The following is a 14,655-nucleotide window of genomic DNA, read 5'->3' on the forward strand; positions in this document are numbered from 1 at the left end:
TCAGTCAACTGGATAACTGCTGTTTCAAATATTTTTGTAAGTGTAATTAACCAAACTACACACACATAGGGGTGTCAAAGTGTGTTTTCTGCATCTCTGCTGTTTTTCCAAATATAGCCATTATCCCTTTATTCAAAACATGATGGGCTGACTTCAACCTTTGGGGTGCATCACAGCGAGCCTCCAAACAAATTCAGTCTGCAACTAAGGCCTCAATTTATAATGGTGAGAGTACTTAACCATTGGAACAACTCACCCTGGGTCACTGACCATTTTAAAATCAAGATTGGCTGTTTTTCTAAAAGCTCTAGGGATTATTGTGAGGAAGTTCTATATGTGTTATACAGGAGGTCAGACTAGATGATCACAATCACCACTTCTGGCCTTGGAACATATGAATAATCCAGTCCATGGACTCACAAGGGCAGGAGAAGAAGGCAGAGTGGCACAAATTGCCCAGCAACCTTATTCTGCAGAGGAGCCTGAAACCAGATAATCAGTTCACGAGTGAGCAAGGCCATATGGAAAATGAAAAGGGCAAGCTCACTGGGAGATTATTTGATTCACAGCATCTCCTGGAAAACATCTGCTGCATAGGTTCCTATGGACCCTCGCTGCTATGTACAGCTTCCCTCCCAGGAGTACTGCCACCTTTCCTCCCTCACGAGAGAAGACACCTGACAACATAACTGACCCAATGGAGGTATGGGGGTGCAATTTGCAGCCTCCTGTGCCTGAAGAAGAATTTGGCCTAATGAGTCTAATTCAAGTGTTGTAATTTTGAAAACTTTCTTTCAATTTAGGGCTAAGTCATCCTTGTCCTACCTACAGTATCCTGAATAAGCAAAATGAATTCAGCTTCTTTATGTACTTTAATAGGAATTAGTGCATCCAAGACTCGGACAGAAAAAGGAGAAGGGTTTGGAGGTTCCATGACGAAGAAGAAATACAGTATTAATGCTATTCCATATGGAGTGGATCCTTGTGACACTATATTTCTGAAGAAAATTGAGACTTTTCTGGAGACAAGTTTACATACCTTCTTTGGTTTTGCATGCACTTCTGAGTGCTGCTGCTTATATGGAAGAAAATTACTTTAGCAACATAAGATGAAGAGATGGGAAAGAGAAGGACATGAGCTTCTTTTCAGGTAAGAAACAACTTTCTCCAACAAATGACCCTCTGCCACAGATGCTATAGCTGATGTATTTGATGTATTTAAATGAAGAAACATATAAAACCAAATCTTGCTGCTTCTTCCTCCATAATGTCTCTAAAATCCACCCTTTTTGTTCTGTCCATGCAACTAATACTCTTGTGTAGACCTTCTTCTCCCTCATGCCACCTCCTCCTCTCTAGCCTTCCTGACACCCACCTCATTCCCCTCAGATCCCTTCAAAACTCTGCTACTGAATAGTTTTGAATAGACTAGTTTCTACCCTGTCATTCTGACCACCCCTTCTTTGAATCCCTCTGGTGGCGTCCATTGCTCCATATCAAATACAACCTTGTGGTCCACACCTTTAAGGCTCTTTATAACTTATCCTGTCTGCCTCTTCCGCTTTCAGTGTGAACTGCCACTGATGCTATCCTCCGATGCTTACTTGTCTGCTTCTTCCCCGAGGACCTTTATGCTTTTTATACATGGAAACCCACTCTGAACTAATCAGTTCAGCTGAAACCCTGTCCTTCTAATCCTTCCACAAGACCCACTTCTATTGTGATACCTATGGGAAACCACCAAGTGCTAATGGCTAGGTAGATAATGGCTATTATAACTATTACATTATATTTTGTGTGTTTTTATCTTATAACTTCTAAAAAGAAAAAGTAAATTGACCAACTTGCTCTTATATCTGGCCTTTATAAACATACCTTCTTATTACTGTCTTTCTCCCGCCACAGTTCCTTCCAATTGTTTGTTACATCCACTTGTTGTACCTAGTCTTAGTCTGCAAATGTTTCAAGGCTGTCTTCTACTCTTTATCTGTACAGCAACTAGCACGGTAGGGGCTCAGTCTGACTGGTGCCTCTACATACTACTGTAATACTTATACTAATATTAAGAGACAGGTTTATTACAGGTAATAACAAGCTTTTGTCTACTATGTTACAAAAAGATTGTGTGATTGACAGTCATTCTTAAAACACTCCCCTTACTCACCACTTGACCTTCTAATCTCTGGATCCAGCCCTACCATAGAGGTTCACAGCTCAGGAATTCTGTAAAAGGGGAGTAATGCAATGGGGAATCAACCCCCAAATTTTTACAGCTGAACAGCTCCTTACCTCTCCCAACTGGCTTGAGCCCTGTCCCCCCTCCTGGGGTCCCCAGAAGGGAGCTGTCTCCTCATCCCGCTCCTTTCCCCTCTCTGCTGGCTCTCAGCTTCAGGCCAGTCCCGAGCACTGAGAGGAGCTGCCCATGGATTCTGGCAAGAAGACCCAGCAGGCAGAGCAGGACCCAAATGCAAATGCATGTGGCTTAAAGGGAACATTGATGGTTGGGCCAAACTTGATTGGTGTTGGGAGGGTCCTATGCAACAAATCCAATGGGCTGCTCCAAGCTAGATTACAAGTGCCAGAGCAATACTCAGGTTTGCTCAAGTAACACTACACTGCTGGAAGTCTTGTCATCAAACAGGTAGTCACTCCTCTAGGCCAGCAGTCATTGGTCTCCTTTGTATCTCATAGGTAGCTCTAGACACACATTGATAATTCTTGATAGTTCATTCAAACCAGCACATCTATGTGACCCACATCCAGTTCACTGTTTATTCTCCTGTACTCAATGAAAGTTACCCTTGAGACCAGTAGGTATCATTATAAAAGTAAATGGGTAAACTGAGTCACACCTAATTTTCATAAAAATAATAGACATTTCCTGCATTCTCCACAGATGCTCTGTATGTGTGAATTCCATCTCTCCCCAGTATAAGGCCAAATTTTGCCCTTGCTTGTACTGCAAGGAGCTGCCAGGATATAACTAAGAGCAGAATTTGCCTCTTTGTTCCCTGAACAAAACCCACTAATTTAAGCTTTGTTCAGGACAGAGGTGAATTTTGCCACCCAGTGAGAAATGCTGTTTACTATGTACTATCTTTGCACTGTGAAATGTAGTGGAAAATAAAGACTTTGATTAAAATTGTCTTTTCTGTTCCTATGCCTGGTAGCAGCCCCCTTACAGCATTTCAAAACACATCTTTCCTCCCTAGTCTATACTTATTTTTCCCCTTCTGATTATAATGTACTATTTAACTAACAATTATTTATATATGTAACTTATTTAACTCTAAGTGTTACAGAATAAAGTTTTGTGATAGCTTTTGTGACTCCAGCAATATGAGGACCCAATATAAAAGAGACTGTAGAAAAATTTCATTCCTAGTTTAGCCTCAGAAGAACTTTCATCCTTTACCACGTAAGCAAATTGTAAATGGTTATACTGTAAAGTTATGATAAACTAATATAAACTAAAAGAAAGTAGGAACTGATTTTACAGGCTCTTTCTCTGAGCTCTTATATTGCTGGAGTCACAAAGGCTACCACTGACTGCTACCAGCAATTGGCTCAAAAATGCACATTTTTTTAATGGGAGGTTTTTTTTATTATTTTAAGTTTCTTTTTTGTTATCTGAAAGCATATAGGTGTATATGTAAAGTATGTTTTATGGTATTGTGACAGGGTCAGTCCAGATGGCTACCGGAGAGTAATAGAAGGCAGATATATTAGCCCCAGGTTAAGTAGGTCCCTTTTCCCTGGGTAAGGTAATAGGGTAGGTTCCACAACAATCAGGCACCTTCTGGTGACAATTAAGACAGACAGGCTGATTAGAACACCTGCAGCCAATCAAGAAGCTGCTAGCATCAATTAAGGCAGGCTAATCAGGGCACCTGGGTTTAAAAAGGAGCTCACTTCAGTTTGTGGTGCACGTGTGAGGAGCTGGGAGCAAGAGGTGCTAGGAGCTGAGAGTGAGCACCCATACCATTGGAGGACTGAGGAGTACAAGCATTATCAGACACCAGGAGGAAGGTCCTATGGTAAGGATAAAGAAGGTGTTCGGAGGAGGCCATGGGGAAGTAGCCCAGGAAGTTGTAGCTGTCGCACAGCTGTTCCAGGAGGCACTCTAGACAGCTGCATTCCACAGGGCCCTGGGCTGGAACCCGGAGTAGACGGTGGGCCTGGGTTCCCCCCAAACCTCCCAATTCCTGGTCAGACACTGGAGGAGTTGACCTGGACTGTGGGTTCACGAAAACGGCCAAACTGAGGGCTGCCGTGAAGCTCCAAGGTGAGCAAATCTGCCAGTAAGCGCAAGACCCACCAAAGTAGAGGAGGAACTTTGTCACAGTATATATCATGTGACACTTATAGCAATACATTAAAATATAGGTGTATGGATAATGGTGAGAAATGGTCAAATCACAGCAAAAAAAGCTAAAAGCTCTTGATACCATCATTCTAACAAAACTGACAGAGCTGTTCAATGAAGTTTGCAGGAAAAGAGACTCCTCCTGACCAGTGGAAATATGGAATCATTGTCAGAATACCCCCAAAAGGATGAGCTTACTGTTGGTAACAACTGGAGAGAAGTTAAATTATCCTCTGATGCAGGGAAATCCTTCTGTAGTATGATACTACACAGGATGAAAGAGGCAGTGGATGCAAGACTTAGAGAAAAACAAGCTGGATTCAGGCCCAAGAGATCACGTGGAGTCAAATATTCACACTAAGGACCATTATAAAAGAATGTACAGAACAGAAAGGTCCCCTCATCAATTTCATTGATTTTTTTTTCAAAAGGCATTGACAACCTGCACAGAACAGACATTGTAGAATATTCTTCAGTCCTATGGAATCCCAGCTAAAGTCATCAACATCATCAAGTCCAGGTATAGAGATGTGAAGTACTCTGTAAGGCTGAATAACAGTGGTTCAGCGTGGACACTGGCATGAAACACGGCATGAAACTCAGTTGTTGTTTGGCATTGCCTTAGACTGGATAATGAAGAAGTGTATTAACATCACAAACACTGGTCTAACATAAATAGATAACAAATACCTAGAAGACCTAGGCCTTGCAGATGATATTGCACTACTGAGCGATACCTTAAAAAGTTATGGAGACAGACAACCTGGCAAAAACAGCAGGTCGAAAAGGAGTGAAAATTAGTTATGCTAAAATAAACATCCTTGAAACCCAGGTGTCCAGCAGTGACACCACATTAGATGGCAAAATTTTCAAGAAAGCAGAACAGTTCGCCTATCTGTGCAACACCATATTGGCCACTGGAGACCTCAAGAAGGAGCTGATATCAAGGATAGGAAAGGCATCCACAGCATTTACTAAACTCAACAATGTAGGGACAACAAAATATAGAGCACTCGAACAAAATGGAGAATTTTCAGGTCAAACATAACCTTAGTGCTAACATATGGTTGTGAGGGCTGAAGATCTACCAGAATGTTTGATAGAAAACTAGATCCCTTTGAAATTAAGTGCCTTCAAAAGATTCTGGGCATTGGTTGGAAAGACTTCATCACCAACAAAAAAGATCTGAGAAATCCCCAACCAGCAGCTCATTCATACCAGAATCAGAAGGAAGCACTAGACATATTTGGAGCAAGTACTCCAGATGCCAACACACAGACACCCACATGAAGCTGTCAAGTGGAAACCAACTAGTGTGAGGAAATAAGGGCATTCAAGAGAAACCTTAAGAAGAACCCTTAGCAGGGAGAGGAGAACAGTCAATCTCAATGCCATAGAGCAGATGGAAGCAGCAGCAAATGCCAGAGAAGAATGAAAGGGACTAGTTTCTGCCGTGTGCACAAACGTTGGCACAGGGAAGATTAATGTAATATATGTTCAACAATATTCATATTTCATTATTTGTCTTAACATTTTGCAGTGCATGCATGTTGAGAAATGTTTTGTTAAAATGTGACAGTCTAGACTGCTGTGCTAACAAAAACTAATAGTTTTCTTTTCAGCTAAATTCTGATGGGGTTATTTTGGACAGTAAATCTAACCTTCCCACTCCAGCTACAATGAACAGTATGTGAGTAACTAAATGACAGTTCTACTCATGGGAAAAGCTCTTGTGGGGGTCTGAACTTCAAATAATAAGTAATTGAATCAACTGATTGTATACAATATTACTGTTTTAAAAAAATCTTATCAAGTAAGGTCTTTTATGAAAGCTAATGACAGACTGGTGATTAATATTGTCATAAATATGTGTATTAACACTATATGAGGAATTATGAATACTCACTGATATAGTTTTAAAGTCTGTGACCAAACACAGGGAGAAAAAGGTTTTATCCCAGACAGGAGGGAAGGCAACTATCTACCTGTCTCTGGTGAAATTAAGCAAGGTGTGACCAAAAACAATGGAAGCCCCAATTACATATGAATCAGCAGGGGAATAGGAAGTCTACAGGAAGTGAAGAACCGTAGGAGTGTGGGGACAAAACAGGGAGTTTGGGAAAATATATGCTACAGAAGCACCCATTTTGGCATCCATTGTTGGACAGACACACAGGGCCAGAGTTCTTACAAGCTGAGAAAGATGGATCCTTCAATTAAGGGGACTGAAATTTCTGAGAACTGAGTATAAGTGAAAAACCTGCTTAGGCAAAGATCTTTCACCTAGGGAAACCAATACCTTTATTTCTGTGGAAGGCCTTGACTGAGAGAAAGTCAGCCATGGCTGGAAAGAAAGTTTAGTAAGAAATCTACCTTAAACAAGACTGTAGGTTGTTAAGTCTGAGCTGCTAGAAAGTGCATTTTATTTGTATTTGCTTGTAACCATTTTGTATTTATCCCTTGTACTTGAACTCACTTAAAACCTCTCTTTTTGTTAAATTTGTTTTACTTTTAATCTAAAGCAATTTAGATTACTTTAAAAGTTTTACTTTTTGTTTTACTTTTAACCAAAAGTGCTGTGTTTGAATCTAAGTGATTGTTAACTCAAAGCTATAAGCTGTGCTTTTCTCTATTTAGAGGCACAACAAGCCTTATTATTTCTCTGAATTGTCCAGGATATGTCTACACGCTTCAAGGCAGATGATTATGGGGAAATTTGGGACTGGGTTGTGTGTTAGGGTCTCCCTACAAATAGTAATCAAGACTGGTGGAGACCAGGGTGGGGCTTTTATATTGCAGGCAGGCTGGTGGGGTCAGATCACGGAACCAGGGCTGTACAACACAAACAGATTCGGGGAACTGTATATTTGTCTTCTGGCTGTTGGTGTCCAGGTTGTGAGCCACAGAAGCAGTGCATTTAAGGCAGCCAGGGTAACAGAGCAGGCAGCGATACAACTGCTCACTGGCCTGGGTTGAACCCCAAAACGTGAGAGGCTCTAAAATATTAGCCAGTTGTTATCCTAAAAATGAATGTATGAAAATGCATACATTTCTGTGTTAGTGTGCCTTATTGGCACAGATGTATTTCCCATTCTGAATTATGCACACTGCTTTATTTTGTGAAAACTGTCATTCCAAATACAATCATCTTTTCATTCTCATTTTTTGATGAGTCAGCAGACATGGCATTTTTTTTTTCTTCAGAAACCTGTTACATGAAAAATGATTTTCAGTTAACCTTTTCAACAGAAGAAATGACCCATTGCAGCTCATCAATAATGCCTCCATAGGTCACAAAGAAGCATATAAATGCTGCATTATGTGTAGCACCCTCAACTTCTATTGAAGTCAACGGGAACTGCAGATGCAGAGTGTCTATCAAGTGGTACAGCTACGAATACATTTTTTTAAATGTAGCAGCTTCTAAGATCAGGCCTCTACAGCTTCAGTGGAAAATGTTAAGAGACCTTTGGTTGAGTTCCTCAAAGTTAGAAATTTTAAAAAGTTTTTACTACACATTTCTTTCAGATGCTAATCATCTCTTTCTTGAAAAGAAATTGCAATTTCGTTAGCATGGAGTCTGTATCCTTATCCACCTGATCTGTTTGATCGTGCCTAAATTCTAGAACTATCTCCCAGTGCTATTGTGAAAAACTGATCAGACAATGATCAGCTGAGGTTGGAGACTGAGCCTTGGAGCAGACTAGATGCAGTCTCCTACTGTGCTCATGCTGAAATCTTTTCCACTTTGTTGATTTCTTCTTTTATCTTGTATAAAGTCTGTTTGTGGCAGGCACATAATGGCTTACTGGCCATCTGAAGATATGACAATTAGTACAAAGTTTTAAATGACAATCAAATGTTAGGGTGTTTTTCAATTTTTTAAAATTTCTTCTTAGTCTTGTTCTTCTACTGGAAAAAGTCACAGGACAGGATTGTGACTTGTGCTACATGCCAATGCAAGAGAGTAAGAAACCCTTTTCACCCTTATGCAGACAAGCTGGATCTGCACACACAGGTGAGGCTAAATTCCTACTTCCTCCTTGGAACAGGTATTGGAAGGGGTGGGGAGTAGGGCCGTGGCTGTACTTGCTGGCAGAAACAGCTAAGCCAAAGGGCTAGGAATTTACAGCAGTAAAATATGGCCCTTCAAGAGCAAGGAAGAAGCAGGAAAGGAATTATGACTGAGAAGTGTGTCTCTGAGTCACAGTGTATCCTGGGCCCATCTAGAGTGGTGAAGCTTACATTTTATGTCAGATTTATTAGAAAACTTACTCATAGTGAATAGCACTTACTCTGCATCTAACTCTTGTTCATGCTGAATGAGTTTCAGTGTGTATCCGAATCTGGCCCACAATTAGATTGTTTTTCAGATACATATATTTGAAAGGGATTTTTAACAAAATACCAGGCTTATTTTAGCAACAACCTGCTAATTTGGTAAGCACTGCATCCTTCCTGCCTCACCCCTCACCCAAATTCCTTTGAGCCAGGATGCTGTAGTCACTGAGTCCCAACTTGAGTTACCTATATTCTTGAATTCTACCCTATCATTCTGCTACTATTTCATCATGGTGCTTATGAAGGGCAGAGAAATAACTTCCCTTAGAGATAAAGCTATTCCACTGATCATCTTCTAGAAGATATGAAAAAAGAAAATTGGACCACAACCTCTCCTGAAGGCAGGATATTAATTTCTTGTTGGCTCAGTTCCTAAATCCACGTACAAATGCAAAAAACTGCAAACCCAATACACTTTTGAAGGACCAGGAAGTCAGCTACAGTAACTTTGTTATTAAAAATCCACTTCACAATTAAAAACAAAACCTGGTTCAGCATTTGTCAGGTACACAATATATAAAGTCTTCAGAATTTCTTTTGGCTGCATTAGAGGTGGAACAGGGAAGAAGCACACTGAAGGAGACAAAGTATCCAGAAACAGTGCTTTTGAAGGGAAGCAGCGCTTTTGAAGGGAAGCAGCAGGTATTCTGCCTTCAGAAGTACTCGATGGACCATGCTTAACAGGACATATAGGTACATTATACCTATATGACAAAGAGGTGTGTCATACATTTTCCCCACTGTAGCCTTCTATGCTTGCTGGTTTGCAGAGGAGTGGGGTCTAATCTACTTGAATGCGTTCCTAAGGGGTGGTAAGCATTATTGGTAGGAATAGCAGTGCCCATGGTGCTCACAAAACATGCAAAGGTGAGGAGGTAAGAGCTCCCTACACACACACCCCCACACACACACACCACCCCACATCACATATTGGGACAGCCATAATTTAGCCCTTTATGTTCAAAGTTAGTCTAATTCTAATATGTTCTTTTGGGTGAAATCCTGGTCCCACTAAAGTCAATGGCAAAACCTCTTTGACTTCAGTGGGGCTAGGATTTCACCCATTAAATTTGCTATTAACATGTCCTGGGAGTGATTAATTGATTTGTAACAGGGCTTTGGAGTCTTTAGTTATAAACTATATCTTGTAGGTTTAGATGATCACTACACTGATCTGTTATGACTTTAAGGGCCTGTCTCTCAAGATCAGGCTAAATTAGGTTATTTATTCCCTTTATATATGTGCCACTAATTCAGCAACAAAATAATAGATGCACTTACACCAGTATTTAAACTCAGTAACAGAAAAGCAGAAACTATATCTGTGTGTGTATATAGTATCTGAAACTTTATCTTCATGCTAACTATATATAAAAGAAACACTCACCCATACTCAAGCACTTGCATGTAGATTCTTGAACATCTAGAAAAGCTGGACTTTCCAGCAATTACTGTCCTCTGAACTTCAAACCTTTTCTCCGGGTGTTTTGAAATCACTGAGGGGCTGATAATAATAATCTCACACAGTCTTTACTCCAATATAACTCCATTGAGTGATTCTTTATTTACAGTAATGTAAGTGAAATCAGACTCAGGCCAGTGGTAGGAACTGTGGGATATATCGCTCTTTGTTCTTCAGTGTTCACTGGCTGAGCCAAAAGCAAAATGCACCCAAAGCTAGAGGCAAAAGCAAACCTTACCTGACTGCAGACAACCTTCAACTCCCTTCCCAGAGATAATTTTTACATTTAGATAGACTTTAATATCAGTAGCATCTATCTATGAGAGTTGTGCTCAAACAGTTTAACTCCCTATTGTTGAATTCTTCTCCTGATAGGGAGACAAATTTCCAGGTGAGGTGCTGTCCTTATATCACATGTAGAATATCTTTGTGCTACCAGCTTTCTCATAATATTACTTAACTCATACTATTCATTGGTTCTGCTTCTAAATTGAAATTAATTTTCACTTGGAATAATAAAAGTGGAATAACTATAAAGAATAGCACATTTTAGAACTGTGATATACATATCAGGAGCTGTATTTCTATATAGTCAAATTCCTACTGTAAAAAAAGAAAATTGGGTTAGGAATATATATCTTGTACTGTATTTTTGTATGACACATGCTTATGATTAATTGTACCAGCCAGCAGGTATCTTTGTAGCGTAATGCAACAAATTTGAAAAAAAAAAAGTTACTTGGTAGGCAAAGCATATATAAATAAAATTTGGCATTAAGTTAAAATTTTAGATTTTTGAATGACTGTGGGAATAACTTTCAGGCAGCAACAAATCCTTAGAATGATTACCCAGCAGTTGCCAAACTCTTAATTGCATCTCTGGTAAGAACGTTCATTGAGGCTGCTTTTGCTATTAGTCTTCTGTGATGCTTAAGAAGTGTCAAACTATTTACTTCACATTTAATGTCTATATCTACAACTTACTACTTTAGTTCAGATAAAGTAACTTCTTTTCCAAAGCCTGACTTCATAAGTGTCCTAACTTGAAGAAAAGTTATTTTGTTTTCTTAATCAGATTTATGCTTCACAAACTTCCTCTTTCTTCAGTCAAATACAGTAAATAGGCTAAGTTGATAAAGTGCTTAAGGATTTATGATCATTTGTGTATGGAGGGTTGCTTTGTGTATGGAGGGTTGTTTCAACAGTTTGACTTTTCTATTTTTAACCCTCTGCTTCTTGATCATGTTTTGTCTTTAACACCTTTGTTTTATTTGTATGGTATTAATATGCTATATTTTAATTTGTCTTAGCATGTTGTCTCCTATTTAACTGTAATGCTCACTGTTTTGATTAACTTTTCTTGAACAGTTTAAGAAGAAAATTCATTCATAAACTTTGTTTTGAATATTTTAGATACAACAGATACAGACACAATAAAACCCTAGTTTTGCAAAGCTTTATGTAGATGCTTAACTTTAAGCAGTTGAATAGTTCAATTCAAGTAAAAAGTGTGATCAAAGCACCCACCTGTCTGTGGTAAACTACTATTAAATCTGACGTCCTTGAGCCACCTTAGAGACTAACAAATTTATTTGGACATAAGCTTTTGTGAGCTAAAACCCACTTCATCAGATTCATGGAGTGGAAAATACAGAGGCAAGTATAAATACACAGCACATGAAAAGATGTGAAAAGATTTATACCTGCCTCTGTATTTTCCACTTCATGCAGCTGATGAAGTGGGTTTTAGCAGACAAAAGCTTATGCCCAAATAAATTTGTTAGTCTCTAAGGTGCCATAAGGACTCCTCCTTGTTTTTGCTGATACAGACTAACATGGCTACCACTCTGAAACCTATTAAATCGGAGTAAGGATAGCAGAATCTAGCCCTAAAATAATAAAATCAATGGCTTTCCAAATACTTGCCTTGCAAGGATTAGTTTGCAAATAACTTTCTAATACATCTGCTTGTGGGAGTTAACTGAAAATCCAGCAGGAATCAACCAGTCTAGGTTGGTTACTTACAAATGCAGAGGTACAAAGGTGTATTTACAGTAGTTCCTTTTAACATTTATTTTATTTTTCATTTTCTTTGCTGGGCTGATCTTACAGGCTTCATTGTATTGTTTTTGAGTCCTTAATACACAATTTGTACACATGTAGATAATAACTTCAACCAAGCCTTTAGTAGCTTAAAATGTTTCCCTAATGAATGGAGTGTTATCTTAAAGCCTTTTTCAATACTTCCTGCCTGCCGTGCTTTCTACCGAGGTGGTGGAACGGTCACATCAGCCCCCTTTCTGGTGTTTGCGCCCGCCACATCAAACTAAATCATACCGAAAACTTTCTTGTGTGGGCAAAATACGTCCCCTCTTCCCCTCACCCGCTGTTGCTACTTTGCAAGATGCTTTATATCATCCTCATGTAGCCTCCAAAGCTGCCAGTGAAGCAGCTGGAGGGCACTACTGGGGGCATGTACGGCAGGAGGAGCCACAGGGCAGTAACTAAAAGGCAGCGTGGCGCCGCTGGACCTGCTGCGGATGCCCGAAGGTCACTTGCAAGGCAACCTGCGGGCTGTCTGCAGGCAGCGGTCTTGCACACGTAGGTTGGCATTGGCAGCGGTGACCCTCCAGCAAGCTCGCGGTTGTTAGAAACCGCAGGCTCGAGCCGGGGTTTCAACGCACCCGGCCCGGGCCCCGGCCCCGGCTTCACCCCCCACCCCAACTCTCTCCGCACGCACAGGTTTTGCGGGATTCACCCAGCGGCGATCTCCAGCGGTTCTGCGCGGCCGGGCCGGAGAGCCCCGCTCACGCGGCCAGCTCCCCGTCGGTCCTGTCTCTAGCTGGGGGGGCGGCGGCGTGGCTGAGCGCCCGCAGGCCCCTCCCGTGTGTCAGCGGCCCCCCGAAGGTGCGGGGGGGCGGGAGAGGGCTGAGGCTCGGGGTCCCCAGCCGGGCAGCGCCCCGAGCCGCACCCAGCCCCGGACACGCGGGGCCACAGCCGGCCAGGGCCAAGGCAGCGGGCGGGCGTCCCGCGGGCACCCGGCGGCGCGGCTGTGCAGCGGCACATGCGAGGCTCCCCCCCGCAGCCCGGGGCGGGGCACCGCGCCCCCAGGCAGGCAGCCGTGACCCCGCCCCCGCCCTTCCCTGAACAATGAGCCGGGCAGAGCCGAGCCTGCTGCTGCCCGCCCCTCCCGCGCCCCCTCCCCCGCCGCCTCAGTCCGGGACGCGGAGCCGGCGGCGGCGGCAGCTCCCACCCCGGCGGCACAGCAGCAGCAGCAGCAGCAGCCGCCGCCTCAGCATGTCCGCCCCGCAGCAGCGAGCTGCGCTTCCCGCCCGCCGGGCAGCCGCCCTGCAGCCCCCGCCGCCGCGCCCCAGCGCCCCGCGGCTCTCGCCGCCCTGCTCCTGCTAGGTAATGGGGGGACGCGCCGCCCGCTGCCGACCCGGGAGGAGGCGCAGCAGCAGCCCCGCTCCCAGGGGCAGCGATGGGCGAGGCGGGGAGAGACAATAGCAGCTTCCCCCGCCGCGGGGGTGGGGCGCAGGCTGGCAGCGGGTGAGCACGGCGGAGCGATGCCGAGGCGCCCCTGGGGCGGGCTGCGCCGCCTGGGCGAGGCGCGAAGGTCGGCGGGCGGGCGGGCGGGCGGGAGAGAGGGACGCCGCCTTCCCGCAGCCCCCCGCTGGCTCGGTTGAGCCGGGGCGGCGCTCGGGCCAGCAGCGGGGTGCCCCCGGCGCGCGCGCGGAGGGGTACGGCCGGGCGCTGAAGGGGCTGGGGAGTATGTTGCCCTTCAGAGAAGCGCCGCGGTTTCTGCTCCGCCTCCGTGCCGTTCTCGTCTGCCGATAGAGCAATCCGAATTCAAGCAAAGAGCTCCGGGTTTGGAGGCTACCAGATTGATTCCTCCCCCGGTAGCGATCTCGAATATAAAGATCCGAGGAAAAGCCCATGGCTGGGCTGCAAACACACACACTCGCTCACTCGCAAAATGTACTTTCTGTGGGGCGGTTTTCTGCTGTCCACCGTTTACTGGGTGGGCAATAGATACGTGACGCCGGATGGAGGCTCCCGGTGGCATCGCTCCGTCTCCGCGTTGCAGTCGGCAGCGAGTGTGTTTTAGCAGGACTTGCCTGCTCAGAGAGCTGAAGAGATCTATTTAGAGAAGCGGCGCTTTCCAGGAATTTAAATGAGACCTTTTCTGTGATACTGCTTTCCAAGGCTTTTTTACTAGCTCCCTCTTTGTTTTCTCAGGTTGAACTTGGAATAGTTATGCAACTGTTTAATATTGTAAGAATCAGTATTTTCAGGGGGGGGAAAGATACTTCTTTACCAATGTACCTTTAATATGCAACTTTGGTCTTTTCTGTTGAATGATTATATTTTTATCAGGAATTTTAGCCTCAGTAATATTCAGCTATTCTTATAGTTATTTTTAATTATAATTGGTGTCAATGGATATTAGAAAAATACTTTGAATTGATTACTGATATGAATGATT

General features: G+C 43.1%; 1 protein-coding gene across 5 annotated transcripts in view; it reads left to right on the top strand.

Moving 5' to 3' along the window:
* Positions 1–14,655, top strand: part of ST6GAL2 (ST6 beta-galactoside alpha-2,6-sialyltransferase 2) — a 250,821-nt gene that overhangs the window by 174,897 nt on the left and 61,269 nt on the right. Inside the window, exon 1 of one of the 5 annotated variants that reach the window (XM_075130184.1) lies at positions 1,043–1,150. The exons of 3 other annotated variants lie outside the window; for them this stretch is intronic. The gene's annotated coding sequence lies outside the window, so the exon portion shown is untranslated. Of the gene's footprint in view, positions 1–1,042; positions 1,151–13,390; positions 13,578–14,655 lie in introns of those variants that run through there. One more of the 5 variants, XM_048856764.2, reaches the window with a different exon arrangement.

Source organism: Caretta caretta, chromosome 1 (assembly GCF_965140235.1).
Source record: "Caretta caretta isolate rCarCar2 chromosome 1, rCarCar1.hap1, whole genome shotgun sequence".
Lineage (NCBI taxonomy): Eukaryota > Metazoa > Chordata > Testudines > Cheloniidae > Caretta > Caretta caretta.